Genomic DNA, 18,396 nt, shown 5'->3' on the forward strand with positions numbered 1-18,396 from the left:
TCTATGATCTGAAAGTGTAAATAACAGATTCACATCTACTCGTTCAAGACCTCTCATGATCTTAAAGACCTCTATCATATCCCCCCCTCAGCCATCTTCTCCAAGCTGAACAGCCCTAACCTCTTCAGCCTTTCCTCATAGGGGAGCTGTTCTATCCCCTTTATCATTTTGGTTGTCCGTCTCTGTACCTTCTCCATCGCAACTGTATCTTTTTTGAGATGCGGCGACCAGAATTGAACACAGTATTCAAGGTGCGGTCTCACACCATGGAGCGGTATAGAGGATTCAGTTTCAGGTTTATTTGGGGGGGGGGGGGGTTGGGATGTGATGTGATAATGAGGATTGAAAACAGGGGCTGCTCAAGTCAATGTGCCGCCTGAGGCAGGACCAAATGATGCCACCCCCCCCTGCTAAATTTAATATAACTCCCCCATGACTCACCCAAACCCCCCCTGATTGAAAAATTCTATGGTATTGAGTTCACTAGTTAGGTTCTTAATGGATTTATCCATATAGTGGTAAGTACTGAGATCAGAAAAGTTTAAAGTTGGGTTATAGGCATTCTGAAATAACCATGTTTTTAAGTCCCATTTGAATTTTTTTTGTTTCTAGAGTCAGTCATAAGGTCTCAGGTAGAGAGTTCCATAGTCTCGGCCTGCAATGGAGAACATACAGTCTCTTATTTTTGATAGATGCGTATTCTGTTATGATGACACAGCTACTAATCCTTTGTTTTGAGATCTTAATGATCTCTGAGGCTTGTATAGTTGTAACGCTACCCTAAACAGGCCAGTGTTGTTAGAGTGGAGGGCAGTATGTACAGGTAGCCAATGAAGTACTATCAGTAACTGCGAAATTTGATCCTGTTAAGAGTCTACCTGTAGCATTTTGTAATAGTTGTAATTGTTTTTAGAAGACAGTCAGGTACTCAGAGTAGGCGTGAATTGCAGTAGTCCAGGTTTGAAAAAATGAGGGTTTGCAGGACTGTGCGGAAGTCTGTGTCAATCAGCAATGGTTTCAATCTATGTATTACACGCAGTTTAGCATAGCCTGATTTGATTAATTTACGTGCTTTTCCACTTATAGGTTCTCGTCAATCTGTATTCTTAGGTCATGCACTTGGTCGGAGGGTGTAATATTGAAGTTGCCCAGGTCTAGAGTCTATGGAGTTGCTATAGGTGAGTTTCTTCTTAACAGAATTTCAGGTTTTTTTTGTGTGTGTAGAGTTAGTTTGAGCTTGAATAGTTCATGTTGTATAGTCTTCATGTGTGTTGCAAGAGTCAGTATTATATTATATTTTCAGTGGAGAAGGTGCATGGTATGTAGAACTGAATGTCATCAGTGTAAAGGTGGTTCCTAGATCAGATAGAAAACTACATAGGGGAAGCATGTAGATACTGAATATACTGCTGAACCCTGGGGGACACCTGCCTTGATTGGGAAGATGTCGGACATATGGTTGCCCAGTTTGACTAGGAATGTCCTTTTTAATAGGAAGGAGGTGAACCACTTTAATACATGGCCATCAATTCCTATTCTTCTCAGCTGATGGCATAGAAGGGTATGGTCAACAATATCAAAGGCTGTTGTTAGGTCAATTAGTACCAGGAAATAAGATTCATTGTTGTTAAATCCCTGTAATATAGGGTACATTAAGGATACGAATAAGGTCTCGGTTGAGCAATTTTTTCTGAATCCGAATTGGTTTGGATGTAGAATGTGATAGGCATCGAGATAGTCATCTAGCTGTGAAAAATGGCTTTTTCAAGAATTTTAGATAAAAAAAGGCAGGTTAGATATGGGTTGATAATTTTTCCAACTGTCAGCACTGCTGGATTTATTTTTTAGGACAGGTTTTATCACTGCTTGTTTCGCCCTGTCTGGTACTAGACCTTCAAAGAGAGATTGATTGATAAAGGATGTGATTGTTGGAGTATTGTGCTATGTATTAGTTTTACGGAGCTAGCTAGAATGGTGTCAAGAGGATGATTTTAGAAACGATTTGCGTGATTTGTAGTTTAGAGACCTTGATGAAAATGGTCCATTTAGCTGTTTCATGTCTTTCTTCTTGTTCTCTGATTGGTGAGCAGGCAGGGAATTCAGATTTTAGTCTGGTTATTTTTTTCTAACAAATGATTGGCGTATTCATTACAGTCATTCTTAGAGAAGCCATTGTAGCTCAAGATAGAGGAGGATGGGTCCTTGATTAGGTGTTTACGACGTTGAAGAGTAATTTACAGTTAAAAATTACCCCATGGATCTGTGGGCTCTAATACAGAGGATTATTACACACTAGGGGTTTTTTACACACACATATCCCAGATATTTATATTTTACTTTCATTTAACTGTCAATTATGTTTCAAACATTCTATTTAAATTTCAAACACATTAACGTAAATATATTTTTAACATAAAATGGAATGCATTTAAATCTCACTGGAGAAAAACAAAAATGAAGAATGTACTGTTAAGTGTGAGAAAATTCAAATAGTTCGATTTCCCTAAGGGAATCTGAATCTAAAAGAATACTATTAGAAAATATAGTCAGCATGCTAAAATAATGGGATCTGTTTCAGCAGCGTTTTAGATGATCTGTATTTAAATGAAGAAACCCAAGCCTGGTTTTGGAACCAAGGATTTGGCCACCTTTAATACATGTGGCAGTAACCTCATGCCTGGACTACAGCAACGCTTCAAGTGTTGGACTTCAAAAAAAGTCCAAAGGCAGTTGGCAGCTGGTCCAGAAAACAGCTGCTCATTTCCCTCATTGGATGCAAGTTTCTCCTTATCCACGAGAAATACATTGGCTTCCAATTCAGTGGCATGCTCATTACAAGCTTCTTTGTTTGGTCTTCAAGGTCATCAACAGCCTTGGACTTTGTCATCTGCAGGGCAGAGTATAGCCCTATGATTCCAGTTTGTACCTTGCGGTTCCAGAGGGATTTTCTAGATCAGGCACGTGTGTCTGAATTTGCTCATTTTGCTGAGCAGGGCTGTCTCTGCAATAAGCTCCCATGTGGACTGAGGAAAGAAAAAAAATTAGCTGCCTTTTCAAAAGCATCTAAAAACATGGTTCTTTGAGTTTGCTTTTGACTCATAATATTCTTCTACACTTACTGCTATGTCATAGCACCTGTTCTGACTTTAGGTCGATTTTTATTTTAACATTTAAGTACTAATATGTTTGGATTACTTAGTCCATGATAATTTCATTTTAGATATGCCATAGTCTGTTGGTTAACTGACCACTAGCTGCATTTTAAAACTATTATGTTACAGTTAGGATTACTCATGTTTTTCTGTTATTTTATATTATGAACTTACTGGGTTGTCATTTGCTTTGTGCATTATTTCTAATAACAGCATGTAACCAATGCTACAAATAAATAACTAGACATTTTCAGAACTGCATTTACTTTTCATGGATTTGCTCTGCTACAGAAATATAGAATCTTGGAAGCCAATCGTACATTTTTTTTTCAGTTGCAGTCATTGGGTTGCATGTTAAAGGATATACCAAAATGTTAGAACCATTTATCATCAGTGCAGTAATAGTATGTGAATCAGTAGCTTGTCGGTCTATAAATTAGTTTTAGCTTAGTTTCCTACAGGGAAACTGGCCACATAAAAGCACTACATCTGCCTGTCCCTCCCCTACCTCGTTATAAATGTCTCCCAATGGCATTTGAACCTTGTATCTAGTTTCATTCAAATTCCTGCCATAGACAATAGAGCCTCCAGTGACCCTGAGTACACACTTTCCATATGTATTATATTGTTATTTTTCGAGAGTATTATTTAGCTGTCTTTACTTGTTTGAAGTAAATTTGTAATTTGTAACTTGCCCTGGGATTCCCTGAACAATAAAAGCAAGAAATCAAGAATCACCAAATAAATCCAATAAGTGCCCCTGACACATCCTCTACTTTTAGATCTGCTGGTTGATTTTTTTACCTCAATTTTCGATAGGGAAACCATTCCAGTTGTAGTCTCGGGGGAGGGGGGGGGGGAACAGCACACTTATCTAGAATTTTCTATTTTTATTTTTTAAAGTTGCTCTTCCATTGGTTGACATCAAGCATTTTCAAAGCTACCTTGCCATTGGTTAATAGTCATAACCACATTTAATTTCTCTACCAAAGAAAATGAAGCAACATGAAATGTGTCTATATCTCCTTGTTTATTATAAAGTCACAGGAATATTGTACAACTCATTCATTTTATATTTTTGTTTCTAGATTGCTCAGAATCTCTGAAGCCAAGGGAACTAGTCATCATGTAATTCAGAGCTAAGAAAAAAAACCCCCCAAAAACAATCTTTGAATAAAAACTAGAACTTTTCAACATTATATGTTAGCACTAAACAAATTAAGTTTTTCCATCTAAAGATTGCTTTTAAGTTAATAACACATTGAAAGGGTTCATGCATATTTTCCTTCACACACCAACGGGATCCGCAAAACTTGCCAAAACATCTCTTTGTATAAAAAAGGGATGTGGTTCTTTTAACTGCCCTGAATAATGGTGGTGCTCCTAGCTGTATATGTAATTACATGTCACTTGTATCATTTAGAACCTCCCTTCTAATTTTCAAATTACACCACTTGCAGCCTTCCTCAGTAGCACAATTTCTAACTACGCAGAACTCTGCATGTTGTGATTCAGATATTATGCAATTTCTTTTTTCGTCTTTTTTTCTGAAAGATATTTTCAAGTAAAATCAAGGCAAGAAAAAAAACCCAACCTATCGATCTTTCTTTTTCAAGAGCTTGCTGAAATATTTGCTGAAATACTTCAGAACATTTACAGCAAAGTGACTACGGTACATATTGCTAGGGTTGTTGTAATTCTATGCTGCTGTTTTCCCCCTTAATTCTGGACAATGTGCTCACCCAGTGCTTTAAGCAACACTTTGTAGGTGACCACATGCCTTATGATAAATCAATGACCATCATCAGGTAAACACTCAAGTCAAATTAAACAATGCAGTATTCTGTCAGATTCATATTCTGCCTTTACTTTTTTTTTTTTAATTAGCACTGCCGGTTGTCATGCGGTTGGTGTGTTCCTTCTTTACTGAAGGTAGCTGAAGAACTGGTAGAAAAGGGCCATTTGAAGAAGAAGAAGAAGACGACAAATAGGTAAAGTCTGAAGAGAAGAGAGACTTGCACATTGATCCATTGTACTCCCAGTAACAAGCAAATATTCTGATTTTTGGGGTATGCCAAAGGACAGCTTTCAGCCAACATAATCTATTTACTCTTAGGGTAATCAGGTCATGGAATCTACAGACAGTGCCTAGCGAGGTGGCTCATTAGTGTCATTGGACAATATTAAAAGAAAACTAGATGACTTTATGAGCATATGAGATAAATGGATAGGATAATGCAATACATCATGATACATGATGGACTAAGATTGACCGCGCAGATAACAAGAAGGGATGGATGCTAACCTTTAAAAAGGAGATAGAGCAGCTTTTAAACTAAATCAAAGGGGAAAGCAGACAGTCGCTCAGCAGCACATGGTTCAGAGGGGAGGTATATTAGAAGGATACTAATGGAACATTAGAGTTAGAGCATCCCAACAGAGAGTTTCCAACAATAACAAAAGTAGTCAAAGTATCTATGATTAAAGATTCACCTGAACTAAAAGATTCCAGTTACACCTATGTGCTTACATATACATAGTAATGACGGCAGAAAGAGACCAAAATGGTCCATCTAGTCTGTCCAGCAAGCTTCCCAAGGTTGTAACTGAATGTTAATACAAACAAAACACACTTTGAAATATTTGTATGCTAATGCCAGGACAATTAAAGTGTACAGCAGTGAATGATGACAGACTTAATTGGCATCTCATGGATATGGTGGAAAGAGGATAACCAATGGGATAGTGCTATACCAGGGTACAAATTATATCGCAATGATACAGAAGAGCAACTTGGTGGTGGGGGGCGCTTTATGTCTGGAATGGCATAACATCCAACAGGATATCCCTTGTGTATGGCAATAGAAGTATAGTACCAACTACCTGGCCAAAATGGTGAGAAAGAAAGTGAAATGCTAAGAGAAATTATGGACGCTAACCAAATTGGTAGTGCAGTAATAATGGGAGATTTAAGTTACCCCAGTATTGACTGGGTAAGTGAAACATGAGGACATGCTAGAGAGATAAAGTTCAAGATAGTTCTTGATATGTAATCTAATAAATGAATAAATAAAAAAAAAACCTGAAAGGTGCAGCAACAATGGTCGAGTATGAAACAGGCATGGACATTGTTAAAAATATCATCTTAGAAGCGCAGTACAGATGTATTCCATGCATTAAGAAAGGTGGAAGGAAAGTTAATCGATTGCCGACATGGCTAAAAAGTCAGGTGAAAGAGGCTATTTTAGCCAAAAGATCTTCATTCAAAAATTGGAAGGAAGATCCATCACAAGAAAATAGGATAAATCATAAGCACTGGCAAGTAAAATGTAAGACATTCATAAGACAGGCTAAGACAAAATTTGAAAAGATGTTGGCCATAGAGGCAAAAATTCATAAACTTTTAAAAATATATCAGAAACAGAAAGCCTGCAAAGGAATCGGCTAGTCTGTTAGATGATTGAGGGGTTAAAAGGGCACATAGGGAAGATAAAGCCATTGCGGAGAGACTAAATTAATTGTTTACTGAAGAGGATGTTGGGCAGATACCCATTCCAGAGACAGTTTTCAAGGGTGAAGATTCAGATGAACTGAACCAAATCTCGGTGAACCTGGAAGATATAGTAGGCCAGATTGACAAACTGAAGAGTAGTAAATCTCCTGGACCAGATGGTGTACACCCCAAGGTTCTGAAAGAGCTAAAAAATGAAACTTCAGGCCTATTTCAATTAATTTGCAAACTATTATTAAAATTATCCACTGTACCTGAAGACTGGAATGTGGCCAATGTAACCCCGATATTTAAAAGAACTCCAGGAGTAATCCGGGAAACTATAGGTCAGTGAGCCTGACTTCAGTACCAGGAAAAATCATGGAAACTGTTATAAAGAATAACATCACAAAACATTTAGAAAAACATGGTTTAATCGGAGTTATCCAGCATGGATTTACCCAAGGGAAGTCTTGCCTCACAAATCTCCTACATTTTTTTGAAGGGTAAACAAACATGTGGACAAAGGTGAACCGGTACATGTAGTGTATTTTGATTTTCAAAGGCATTTGACAAAGTCCCTCATGAGAGGCTTCTAAGAAAACTAAAAAGTCATGGGGTAGGAGGCGATGTCCTTTTGTTGATTGCAAACTGGTTAAATGACAGTAAGACTAAATGGTCAGTTTTCACAGTGGAAAAAGGTAAACAGTGGAATGCCTCAAGGATCTGTACTTGGACCAGTGCTTTTTAATATATTTATAAATGATCTGGAAAGGGGTACAACAAGTGAGGTGATCAAATTTGCAGATAACACAAAGTTATGCAGAGTAGTTAAATCTGAAGCGGATGATGATACATTGCAGGAGGATCTTGTGAGACTGGAAGATTGGGCTTCCAAATGGCAGATGAAATTTAATGTAGACAAGTTCAAGGTGATGCATATAGGGAAAAATAACCCTTGCTATAGTTACACAATGTTTGGTTCTATCTTAGGAGTTACCACCCAGGAAAGAGATCTAGGTGTCATAGTGGATAATATATTAAAACTGAGGGCTCAGTGTGCTGTGGCAGTCAAAAAAGCAAACAGAATGTTGGGAATTATTAGGAAGGGAATGGCAAATAAAACAGTGGATATCTTAATGCCTCTGTATTGCTTCATGGTGAGACTGCACCTTGAATACTGTGTGCAATTCTGGTCACCCTCAGAAAAGATATGGTTGCAGAGAAGGGTGACCAAAATGATAAGGGGCATGGAAAAGCTTAAGAAGTTAGTACTGTTCATTTTGGAGAAGAGATGACTGTGAGGGGATATGATAGAGGTCTTCAACATCATGAAATGACTTGAACAGGTTAATGTACATTGGTTATTTACTCTCTCAGATAATAGGACTAAGGGGCACTCCATGAAGTTAGCAAGAAGCTAATTTAAAACAAATCGAAGAAAATTCTTTTTCACTCAGTGCATACTTAAGCTCTGGAATTCAATGACAGAGGATGTGGTTTTGGCAGTTAGTGTAACTGGGTTTAAAAAAGGTTTGGATAAGTTACTAGATGAAAAATCCATAAACGGCTATTAATTAAAGCAATAGTAGCTTGAGATCTATTTAATGTTTGGGTACATGCCACATACTTGTTACTTGGATTGGCCAAGGATGCTGGGCTGACCCAGTATGACATATCTTATCTTCTTTATAAAGAGCAGGCTGCAGATTATGACAAGGAGATGGGTGAATATTTCATGTGCTAACCAATGGCAGAGGAGCTTCTGAAATGCTACATGACATCCCAATGCGTTTGGACCTCCCTAATTTTTTAGCTGAACTAGCCTGAACCTATAGAAAGACAAAAGGGATTATAAATGTTTGACGCATGGAAAGCTGGGAGGTGAGGGGTATAGGCTATGAAAGCTTCTAAAAGGTTATGGGGCGAGGGGCCCACACAGATATGATCTTATAAGCCAGATTCCCTGTAGAAAACCAGGCTAAAAAGCTGTCTTAGGGCAGATATAACTGACAAGCTCAATACTGTACTACACATTTTTTGGAACTGCAGTTGATAATGCAACAAGGCTATGTGCACTCCTCAAATTTTAAGATTTGTCTTAATAAAAGTTTCTAAAGTAAACTATTTATTTTTCAATCATTAAAATGTATTCTAATGTATATTGCAAGCAGGTATTACAAGCAGGATTTTATAAATTATGTTTACTAAAACCTTTAAGGTATTTTTTTTTTACTGAAGAATGATTTTAGAACCTTGGTTCAATCTTTTATCATCTGCTATTGATTATAGGAATTCATTGCTAATCGGCATACCAAAATATTCTTTGAGGGCAATACAATTACTCCAAAATGCTGCCACTCACTTAATTATACCCAGTCAATGTGAGGAGCATATTTTAATTCATTTGCATTGGCTCCTAATAGAGCAGTGTATAAGGTTTAAAGTCCCGATCCCAAGTTACAAGACCCAAATTATCTGGACCTGCTTATCTGACTGCTCTGTTATTCCTATATCAACCTTCCCGCAACTTGCATTCGGCAAATGATTTATTATTGGAGATACCCTCACAAAAGCAAACATGTGCCGCTTCTATAATAGGGCCGACATTGCAAAATACTTTTATCGAAAGAACTGCACTTAATCAATGATATCAAAGTATTTTGGAAGCAGGTAAAAGTCTGTTTAGTGAGGTCTTTAGAGATGTTAATCTATTTCAGCTGATTTAAGTAACCTACTTTGCTGGGTAATGGAGATATATTTATGTTATTGACTGTAAATTTGATTATGTTTGTATTTTAAATAGTTTTGTATTATTTATTTATTTAAGGATTTTTATATACCGTGGTTCGTTAGCAAACATCACCTCGGTTTACAGAGAACATTAAATTAGCAACAAGCTTTACAATCAAAATTAAGTTAAGGCGAAACAAGTTTGTAAACAATAATAATGTAACTAATACATTAGGATAATACACAATAAAACTCAACAATATTAAGAATGCTACATGCTTTAAACGTAAACCGCCTAGTACAACAATGTTTGGTGTGGGTGGTCTATAAAACATTTTAATAAATAAGTATATAAAAGCTCTAATCGCACACCAGACATTTAAGAAGAGAAGAAAAATGATGACAGCCAGATCGGCATTAAAACATTTAAAATGATGTTCAACAAATGTCAAAAGAGCTAAGTATTGATGACTAACCTTCCATTTTTCAATTACAGTCTTTTGCGCATAACTTATGTATTATGATGGGAGCAGTGGGTGTCCTAACATGGCTATGGCTACTGGTTACATCAATACACAATAAACTATATATGCTTTACAATCCATCTGACCCAAGTGAACTCTTTAGATCGTACTTCTAAGTTTCCCTATTTTGTCCGGATATATTGAATGTATTTTAGAGTTCATTTGGTGTGTGGAACAGGAACATGGGATAGGGATTCAGTAATTACTTCCCACTCCTTTACACTTCCAGCGCACCTGGTCTTTGATCAAGTTCCACGAATCTTTATTCACAACTATCCAAGGTATTTTATCCTTATTTTTATATCCTTTTCCTTCACTCAGACGGGCTAATCCAGCAACGATGCTCGATGCCAGAGACCATGTAATTATGCTCCCTTCGGAGCATGCAACCGAGGTGCCCGAGTCTGGCCACTATAGGTCACTGCTGAGTGAGGAACAAGACATCTTTCCTCCTGGGGGTCTCAGAAAACTGCCTCTGCAACATATCCAACCAGTCTGGGGAGGACACACCTGGACTGGAAGCCAAAGCGAGATCTGCAAGGTAACCACCTGGTTGGCAGCACTTTATTTAGAAATAAAAATGGGTACATGACTTATTATGGCCATAACTTTTTTTTTTTTAAATATATCCTTCCAAGTGGTTTGCACTCACGCACATTCATTTGGATTTTCAAAGTTTTCCCCCTGGATGAATCTGCCCACATAAAGTAGCAGGTGTGAATGTGTGAGAGTGGTTTTCCTAGGTAATTTTCAAAGTGACAGAATCCATGTAATTTCACTCTGAAAGTTAGTGTGGAGTCCATGGGCAAAGGAAACCTAAGGACTTCACCCCAATGTAGGCAGTTAGAAAGTTACCCGTTGTTCGTCTGTGTGCCTCCAAGGACGGCAACAAAATTGCTTAGTTCACTCCATTCTGCTTCTTTAGTAGCTGCTCTACAAAGGGCACGTTACCGAATGCAACATCCCATTCTGGAAGTATGTTTCTAGACCCCTATGAATATAAAGCGCACGGAAATCTCATGTGTCTATGCAGTGTCAGCAAGACCAAAAATATCATAGGAAGGGTCCTAAAACCCTGAATTGGTTATTTTGCAGTCTTAGTGCCTCTTCACCTTTTATTTCTTACAGCATACTTTTGATACTTGAACTAGGAGGAAAATTTAGAAGACAAAAATCTATAGGCAAGGATGAAGAGTCTGCTAAACCCATTTGAGGAACCTAGCTCTGCCTTACTTGGGCACAAACTCAAAAGCTGGAGGTTGGTTCCAGATGGAGACGAGGAAGTCCTGTATGTAGGTGCATTGCTTCACTGAACTACTTTTTACATTCCTGCAGAGGCAGATTCAGATTTAAAAACAACTCTCTGCAAATCCATTAGTGTGTTTTGATGGGAAAAGGGGAAATGGGACACCTTGGGTACGAAGACTAATTTCTGGGGAAATGTGCATTAATCTTAGCAAATATCACAAAAAAAATAAAATAAAATGGAATTGTGAGTGAGCAGTATCATCAGCAAACAGCTCTTTTCCATATATTTCTTTCCAAACCTGTCCTTACTTCTCTAGTCTCTCGTTGACAATACCACTAACCGAGCCTTCCTATTTAAGCTACCATTCATGCCAAGCACTGACCACTTTAAAAGCATCTTTATAGTCCCTGAAGACTGAGACCACTATACAAATCTCGGACAACGGGCCAAGCTGGCTGGCTACATTGGTATTGACTGCTTGCAATCCATCCTGCAGCATGACTGAGGCTTTCCACTAACAAAATGTAATTACTACATTATTGTACAGTGTATTTGGACCCTCCTATCATGTACAGACATTTTCATTTCATTACGGCTGTGCTACTTACAACATTTACAGAGGATTCATTCCAAAAACCAGAAATGGAGTTCTATTCTCAGAATTAACTCATACAAGTTCCCCCTTTTCCTTAGACCCTGAACTTCACTGGTTCACACAAAAAGTACAGTCATTTTGTGCTTGGTTCTTTCTAACAATAATTAAGTGGCTGCTGTTCCATTTTTCTCTTTGGAAGTTGCTAGGAAGTAAGCAAGTCAATATGTTCAGCTAGTCCCAAGGTGGCTTATATGCATACCCTGTCGGCCCAGTGAAAGGGTGTTTTATAAATTAGGTTCATTGCATTAGTATCTGTTCATATTTGGACAGTGTTAAAGCTTTTCATACAAGAGCTAGGCTTTATTACATCAACCTGACAAAAATACCCTTTTTCAACATTGATCACTCAACCTCTCATCTTTATTCTTCATACCCCCTCAAATAGAAGTTTTGATTAATTCAATATTTCAGTTTATTTTACCAAAAGCACCACCACTTTGGTTTGAGTTTGACAGAGTTTCCCTATAATGTCGTCAGGATCTCTTGCTTCTGGTTATGAGATGCAGTGACTGCAACGTTACCTGATGAAATGACCCTAATAGTTCTGAAGATTTGTATCTTCAAACTTACAAAAAGGTAGCTTCTCTACCCAATTACTTCGCTGGTTCTCTTTTAATTAATGTTTGTTGGGGCAGGCTAACCCTTCTCCCCTCCCCCCTCTCTTTTTTTTACATGCACTGACTGAGCCAATATTTTCATAACCGCTTTATAAGAAGCAACAATAGTAGAGCTGTTGATGCAACCCATTCATATGACTAAACAACTAGTATTCAACCATCGATGTTGCTCTTAACAGCAGCGATCTTATTATGTTAACCTTCGATACGCAAGAAAACCCTTCACTAGAGACCTCCAAGCTAGTGACACTTAACCTGTGATTCTTCAGGACTTCAATGAGGTACTTCTACTTCCCACATTTTACCAAATAGAAGATGGAAGACTCACCATTACTGTTCCTTAGCATTTTGCTATTTGCTCCTACATGAATTGTGAACCTTCAAAATATATAGATACAAGGAGACTCTACAAATGCAGGATTAACTGTTTGGCAAAAGCACATTTTTACAGAAGAGTGACTCAAATACATTAACATAAAATGAAGCTCTCTCAGACTGAAAAAGGCCCAAGGTCTAAGTGGGAGGAAAATAAAACAGTTCAAGGAATTTCTGTATCCAAGTTCAACCCCATTTGATCTCTGTTTCTTTTTGTTTGCTTGCTTTTTGGAAACCATGTGAAGATATTGATTTTTTACAATAACTTTTGCATCTATTGCCCTTTTGCTTCATTCTACCAGAGACAAATATCTATTTTAACTAAATGTATGGAAGCTGATGCTGAACAGCCTGGATGTACAGATCTGTCTGCAAGTGAACTAACACGGCAACCACACTACTTGATAGTGACCAAAATTCAGATAAAAATGTTAGTGCTTGGCCTTTGTGTAAAGAAGCTAGAACTACAAATAAAGCCAAATGACAAACATTTTCTGCTCTAACTTCAGACTGCATAATGGAACATAGTACACATTCAAACTCCTTGAACTGAACATCCTCATATTTTATTCCCTTTAAAGAGATTATTATATTGCTTATTACCTAAGGGCCATTTTTCAGTTTTCTGGTCTTATTCTTGATTCTCTTTTTAATTACACCAATGATTAAAAATATGCCTCTCTACAATACAACTACACCTTGGAAGAAGTTACTTAGTGGAATTACTAGGCTAGATTAAACATTGGCACGTTTTCTCTTCCCCAGTTCCTTCATGCACTTTCTTTATTGGACAGGAAACAAATACTAGATCAAGTGACAAAATCAAAATGGCAGGAGGTGGGACCTGAATACAGGCGCACATGACATTCATTTAAAGACTGACATGATACTAGGAAAAAAGTACAAACCCAGCCTCTAGCACTTCTGTTTGAACATACAGTGTTTCTGATAATGTAAACAGCCAGATCGGTGACACTGATCTGCCATAAGATCACAGTTTGTATAACAGTAGCTACTGTAAAATTCACAGCCACAAATCAGACATTTGAATTTAAGTGACAGATGCAACCTTCTAGTCTATTTTTAACTTTTTTGCATTCTGCCCATTTAAAGTGATACAACTTTTTTTTATGCTTTGGTTGTTTCACAGTTTCAAACTGTGCCTGACCAAGTGAGCTCTCAGCAACTGGACAATTTTTTCAAGTTCATTTAATTATTGTTAAATGACCACACATATCTGTAGATAGGCAAGAGCAAATATAAAGACAAGATAGTTGGGCTGTGAAGGCAGACTCTCCAAAAGAACTGTAAGCAGGTATTTGATAACCATAGCACAGCAAAGTCTTCCAAATGGTAACCCTACACATTTAATTGTCATCGCTTTTTTCCTACACTTTGTTAATTTCTTGTGTTGGAGGAGGCAGAGGGGTATTAGTTAAGCCTGAGCCTCCACATACAACTAAGTGCATGCCCAACACCTGTTGGGACAGTCCTAAGTCATCTGATAAATTCCTTAACAAAAGGGTAAAAATGTCCTTTTATAAAGGCAATCTAATATTTAACTTATTTGTGATGTGCAATAAAACTTTTGCAGTTGTTCCATCAGGTGAAGCAGATGGATAGAATGTAAACATGGATTATGACATGTATTCCTTTTGTAATAGTCTTGTTTTTTTTTGTTATAGGAATATACCATTAGAATGTACAATCTCAGTTTTTCTTTACTAGCCATAAAATAGGGTAAGCCAACAGGACTTGTGTGTCTAGACCGATAGATATTTGAATACATGCATGACGTGCTGTCCATGTTACTTTGAAACCAGTATGCGGTTTATGACAACATGCAATATGAGCTGCCAAGGGCATGCCCCCTAAAATCTCTCACAACTTCATCGCCCAAGATCTCATTCATTAACAAAGAACTACATTTGCCATAACTAACCCTCCTTACAGTTCTATGTTTGCAAGTCATGACTGGCAATGTTCTATAAAGAAACTAAATTAAATAAACTGGCATCAGAAGCATCCACATTTACTTGGAATGGCACAATTTCACAGCAAGGACAGTTTCTACTGAAGGACATGGTGCTGTATATTGGCACAATTAAATAATTTTTATAGCATATGAAATGTCTTCTGACATCTCACTAAAAAATGTAATTTCAAGAATCAGTAAATTACCAAGACCTGGTCTACATCTTCCTCCCAAAGGGAGCATAGTCAACAGCCACTGTATGCAAATATGTCCCTATTCCCTACTGAAATCTGCCTTTCATCTTCTTACTCTGCCTTCTCCATCTGACAGCATGCGGTATACTGCTTTACCCACAATGCACTATCTTGTCTTTCTTACACACACACACATATCATGGTCTCACACAGATGGAAGAGAACACACATGCCCAGTGTCTTCACGCTCGTATAATTCCCCGCCAAAAGAAACTAACTTACCCACAAGTTATCTTTCATTCATACTAGTCCTTTCTGCTCCCCCTCCTCTCTGTCTTTCCTCCCTCTCTTCTTGCTGTAGAAAAGGCCACATATGTCTGAAAACACTTCTAGGCAGAAAACATCTAGTGCAGAACAAAGACAGCCAGGACAGCCTTAATCTCAGCACAAGGCAGCCAGGAGCTATTTTCAAGCTCGCTCGCTCTCTCTCTCTCTCTCCTTCCCTCTGAGGGCACCCTGCTCGGTTTCCCCCCTCCCTTTTTCTCTCTCTCTGCCTGTCCAGCCACTGCACAACACACATCAATTATTCATTGCTTGTCTCCCGGTTTCCAGGCAAAACCAATCACAGATGGAGTCTTGCTAATGGGCTCATGCCGTTCTTGCCAACAGGCTATTTGCGCTCCAGCTACAATCCTCCAGAGACAATAAAAGAGAATCAGGTTAAGCTTTCAAACTTCACACGTACACGGACAGACGCAAACCAAGGCTATAGGGTAGCATCAACAAGGCGCTGCTCGGGTGTCTATATCTTTAAGTCTAAGTAAGGATGCTGCTTAAATATTTTGCTAGGCTTATAAAAATATATATATATATATCACTCTGAAAATCTCACCTTAGCTGCGTGCTACTGCTATTGATGGTTTTCTTTTCTGTCTCTAGTGATCCGTCCCTTGCTCTCCCAATATACCTCTCTTTCCCCTCTCCCTCTCATACACACACACACACACACACACACACAAGCAGTCACAGCCACTTTGCCAGAAGGGAGGGAGAGAGAGAGAAAGAGAAGAAAAAAAAATCAGGCAGCTCACATTTCAAACTTGCAAGGAGGGGTGGTGGTGCATAGTGCAGGAGACAAAGCCTCTTGTTTGGCTTTCAGCCAAGCTACTAAAATAAACCCCTTGATCAATTAATTGGAAGCAACACTTGTTCGAGTGTATATAACAAATCATTAAGGGAATTACGATGGAAAATGTCCTCCGATTTGCAAATTCTACTACGCTCGTTTCCCCCCACCTCCCCCTATTTAGAATGCTGTTGACTAAATCCATCAAACTAGTCATGCTAATTAGCATCCAGAGAAGGCTCCGCTTTTAGGCGATGTGAAGACTCACAGTCACTAGTGGGCAGGAGAGGAGGAGTAAAGGATTTAAAAAAAAAAAAAAAAAAAAAAAGATAACTCGCCCATCAGCCTGAGTGGTAAAATGTGTCAGAGCAGAATTTACTATTATTACTTGCTAAAAGGACCGCTGCCTTCAGACTGCGGGTAGCACTAGGCAACTGGCAAATCAGGGTGCCAGAATCCGCAGCAGAAAATCTGTAGCAGAAAAACACACTCCAACCCATGTCTGAAATTAGACTGAGGAAAACAATAAAAATAAACCACGGAAGAAAAGGGTTTCTTAACCAAAATGAGGGACTGTGGCTTATCAAAAAGGACAGTTAGCACTGTGACTCACGTTGGGAAAACCATTCATTCATAACGCTTCTGTCAAAGATGAAGCCTGGGCTTTCCATTAAACTTATAAAAGATGCTACTTTTTTTGGTGCTGTTAATTTTATTACAAAAATTGATAAAACATGGAAACAGATAATGCACTACTATATGAAAACCTAACCACACCTTCAAATGCTTTATATTATTCCTCAAGTGATTAATTAAAATCATAATTAAAGCAGCATTTCTAGATGTCAAAAGCTGACTTTAAGTCCACCACACAGCAAACCTTTTAAAGGACAATGCCATTTTAAAAACAAGTGTTTACACACAATTTTCACTGCAGCCTGAAAGGTAACATAGTAACATAGTAATGACGGCAGAAAAAGACTAAAATGGTCCATCTAGTCTGCCCAGCAAGCTTCCCAAGGTAGTAACTGCTGCTCCGTGCAGGTTACCCCCATGTTTCTCTTAAGGGTAACTGCCGCTCCTTGCCGGTTTAGCTTTTTTATTTATTCCCATCCTCTAGCCTTTTAGGGATCTACAGTTTTTATCCCATGCCCCTTTGAAATCCTTCACAATTTTAGTCTTCACCACTTTCTCCAGAAGGGCATTTCAGGCATCCACCACCCTTCTCTGTGAAGAAATGTATTTATTTATTTTATTTATTTGTACGCTTTTATATACCGAAGTTTAGCTAGAGGCCTTCACTCCGGTTTACAGGTAAAACAACGAATTACATGTGAAGAAACAACTGGTATAACAACATAACTGGTATAATAACAGATATGAACAGGTTATAACAACCGATGTAAGTTGGTTATAGCCAACAGATTATATAGCCACAGATTGGGTTTATCGTCAGTGGTAAAGAGTTTAACTATCCGTAATAGTATTTAACTATCCGTAATAGTATGAGGTGTCATTTGTGGAGTGGGTGATTAGCCAATCTAGTCTTTGAAGGGCTGTCTGAAAAGCCAGGTCCTGAGTTCTTTTTTAAATGTTTTAGTGTTGTTTTGTAATCTTAGGTGTTCCGGTAGTGAGTTCCAGAGGTGAGGTACTGCTATGGAGATGGCTCTGTTTCTTACAGTGGTATGTTTGGCAGTTGAGATTGATGGTATGTCTAGTTGTAATTTGTTAGTTGCTTTCGTATTGCGTTGAGAGACTGTTTCTGAATAATGTTGTTTAGGCATGTGCTTTCACTGTTATATATTGTACCGTGTATAATGGTTAGCGTTTTATATTCGATTCTCTTTTCTACAGGTAACCAGTGTAGACTTTTTAGCACAGGAGTGACATGGTCAGATCTTTTGTGACTGGTAAGGATTCTGGCTGAGGCGTTCCGTAGCAAATGGAGTGGTTGAAATATTTCCCAACATTGATTCTAAGTCTTCTTCCCTGGAATTTCAAATCGTGACCCCTAGTTCTACTAAATTGTTTCCAATGGTAACAGCTTTCTTCTTCCACCAACTCACTAGCTGGTACCAGAGTCACTACGTATGCTCCATGAACCACTTCCCTGTAAGCCCAAGATGCCTCAGAAGTCAGCCAGAAAGAGAACAGGACTCCACAGGAAAATTATGGCCAAGAAATAACATAATTCTTTCTTATCCACAGGGCAGAGGGCTATAGTAACTATACTACCTCAACAGAAGATTCAACATAAATGACTTTGGACTAGCTATTTTAAGTTCAAACCTTTTGCTTAGGCATAA

The 18,396-nt window shown here is 38.2% G+C and overlaps 1 protein-coding gene across 13 annotated transcripts in view; it reads right to left on the reverse strand.

The window, feature by feature from the left end:
• ZMIZ1 (zinc finger MIZ-type containing 1) overlaps nucleotides 1-18,396 on the reverse strand; it is a 1,075,801-nt gene that overhangs the window by 254,888 nt on the left and 802,517 nt on the right. The window contains exon 1 of one of the 13 annotated variants that reach the window (XM_029609508.1): nucleotides 15,247-15,266. The exons of the other annotated variants lie outside the window; for them this stretch is intronic. The gene's annotated coding sequence lies outside the window, so the exon portion shown is untranslated. Of the gene's footprint in view, nucleotides 1-15,246; nucleotides 15,267-18,396 lie in introns of those variants that run through there. 13 annotated transcript variants of the gene reach the window in all.

This window comes from Rhinatrema bivittatum, chromosome 7, assembly GCF_901001135.1.
Source record: "Rhinatrema bivittatum chromosome 7, aRhiBiv1.1, whole genome shotgun sequence".
Lineage (NCBI taxonomy): Eukaryota > Metazoa > Chordata > Amphibia > Gymnophiona > Rhinatrematidae > Rhinatrema > Rhinatrema bivittatum.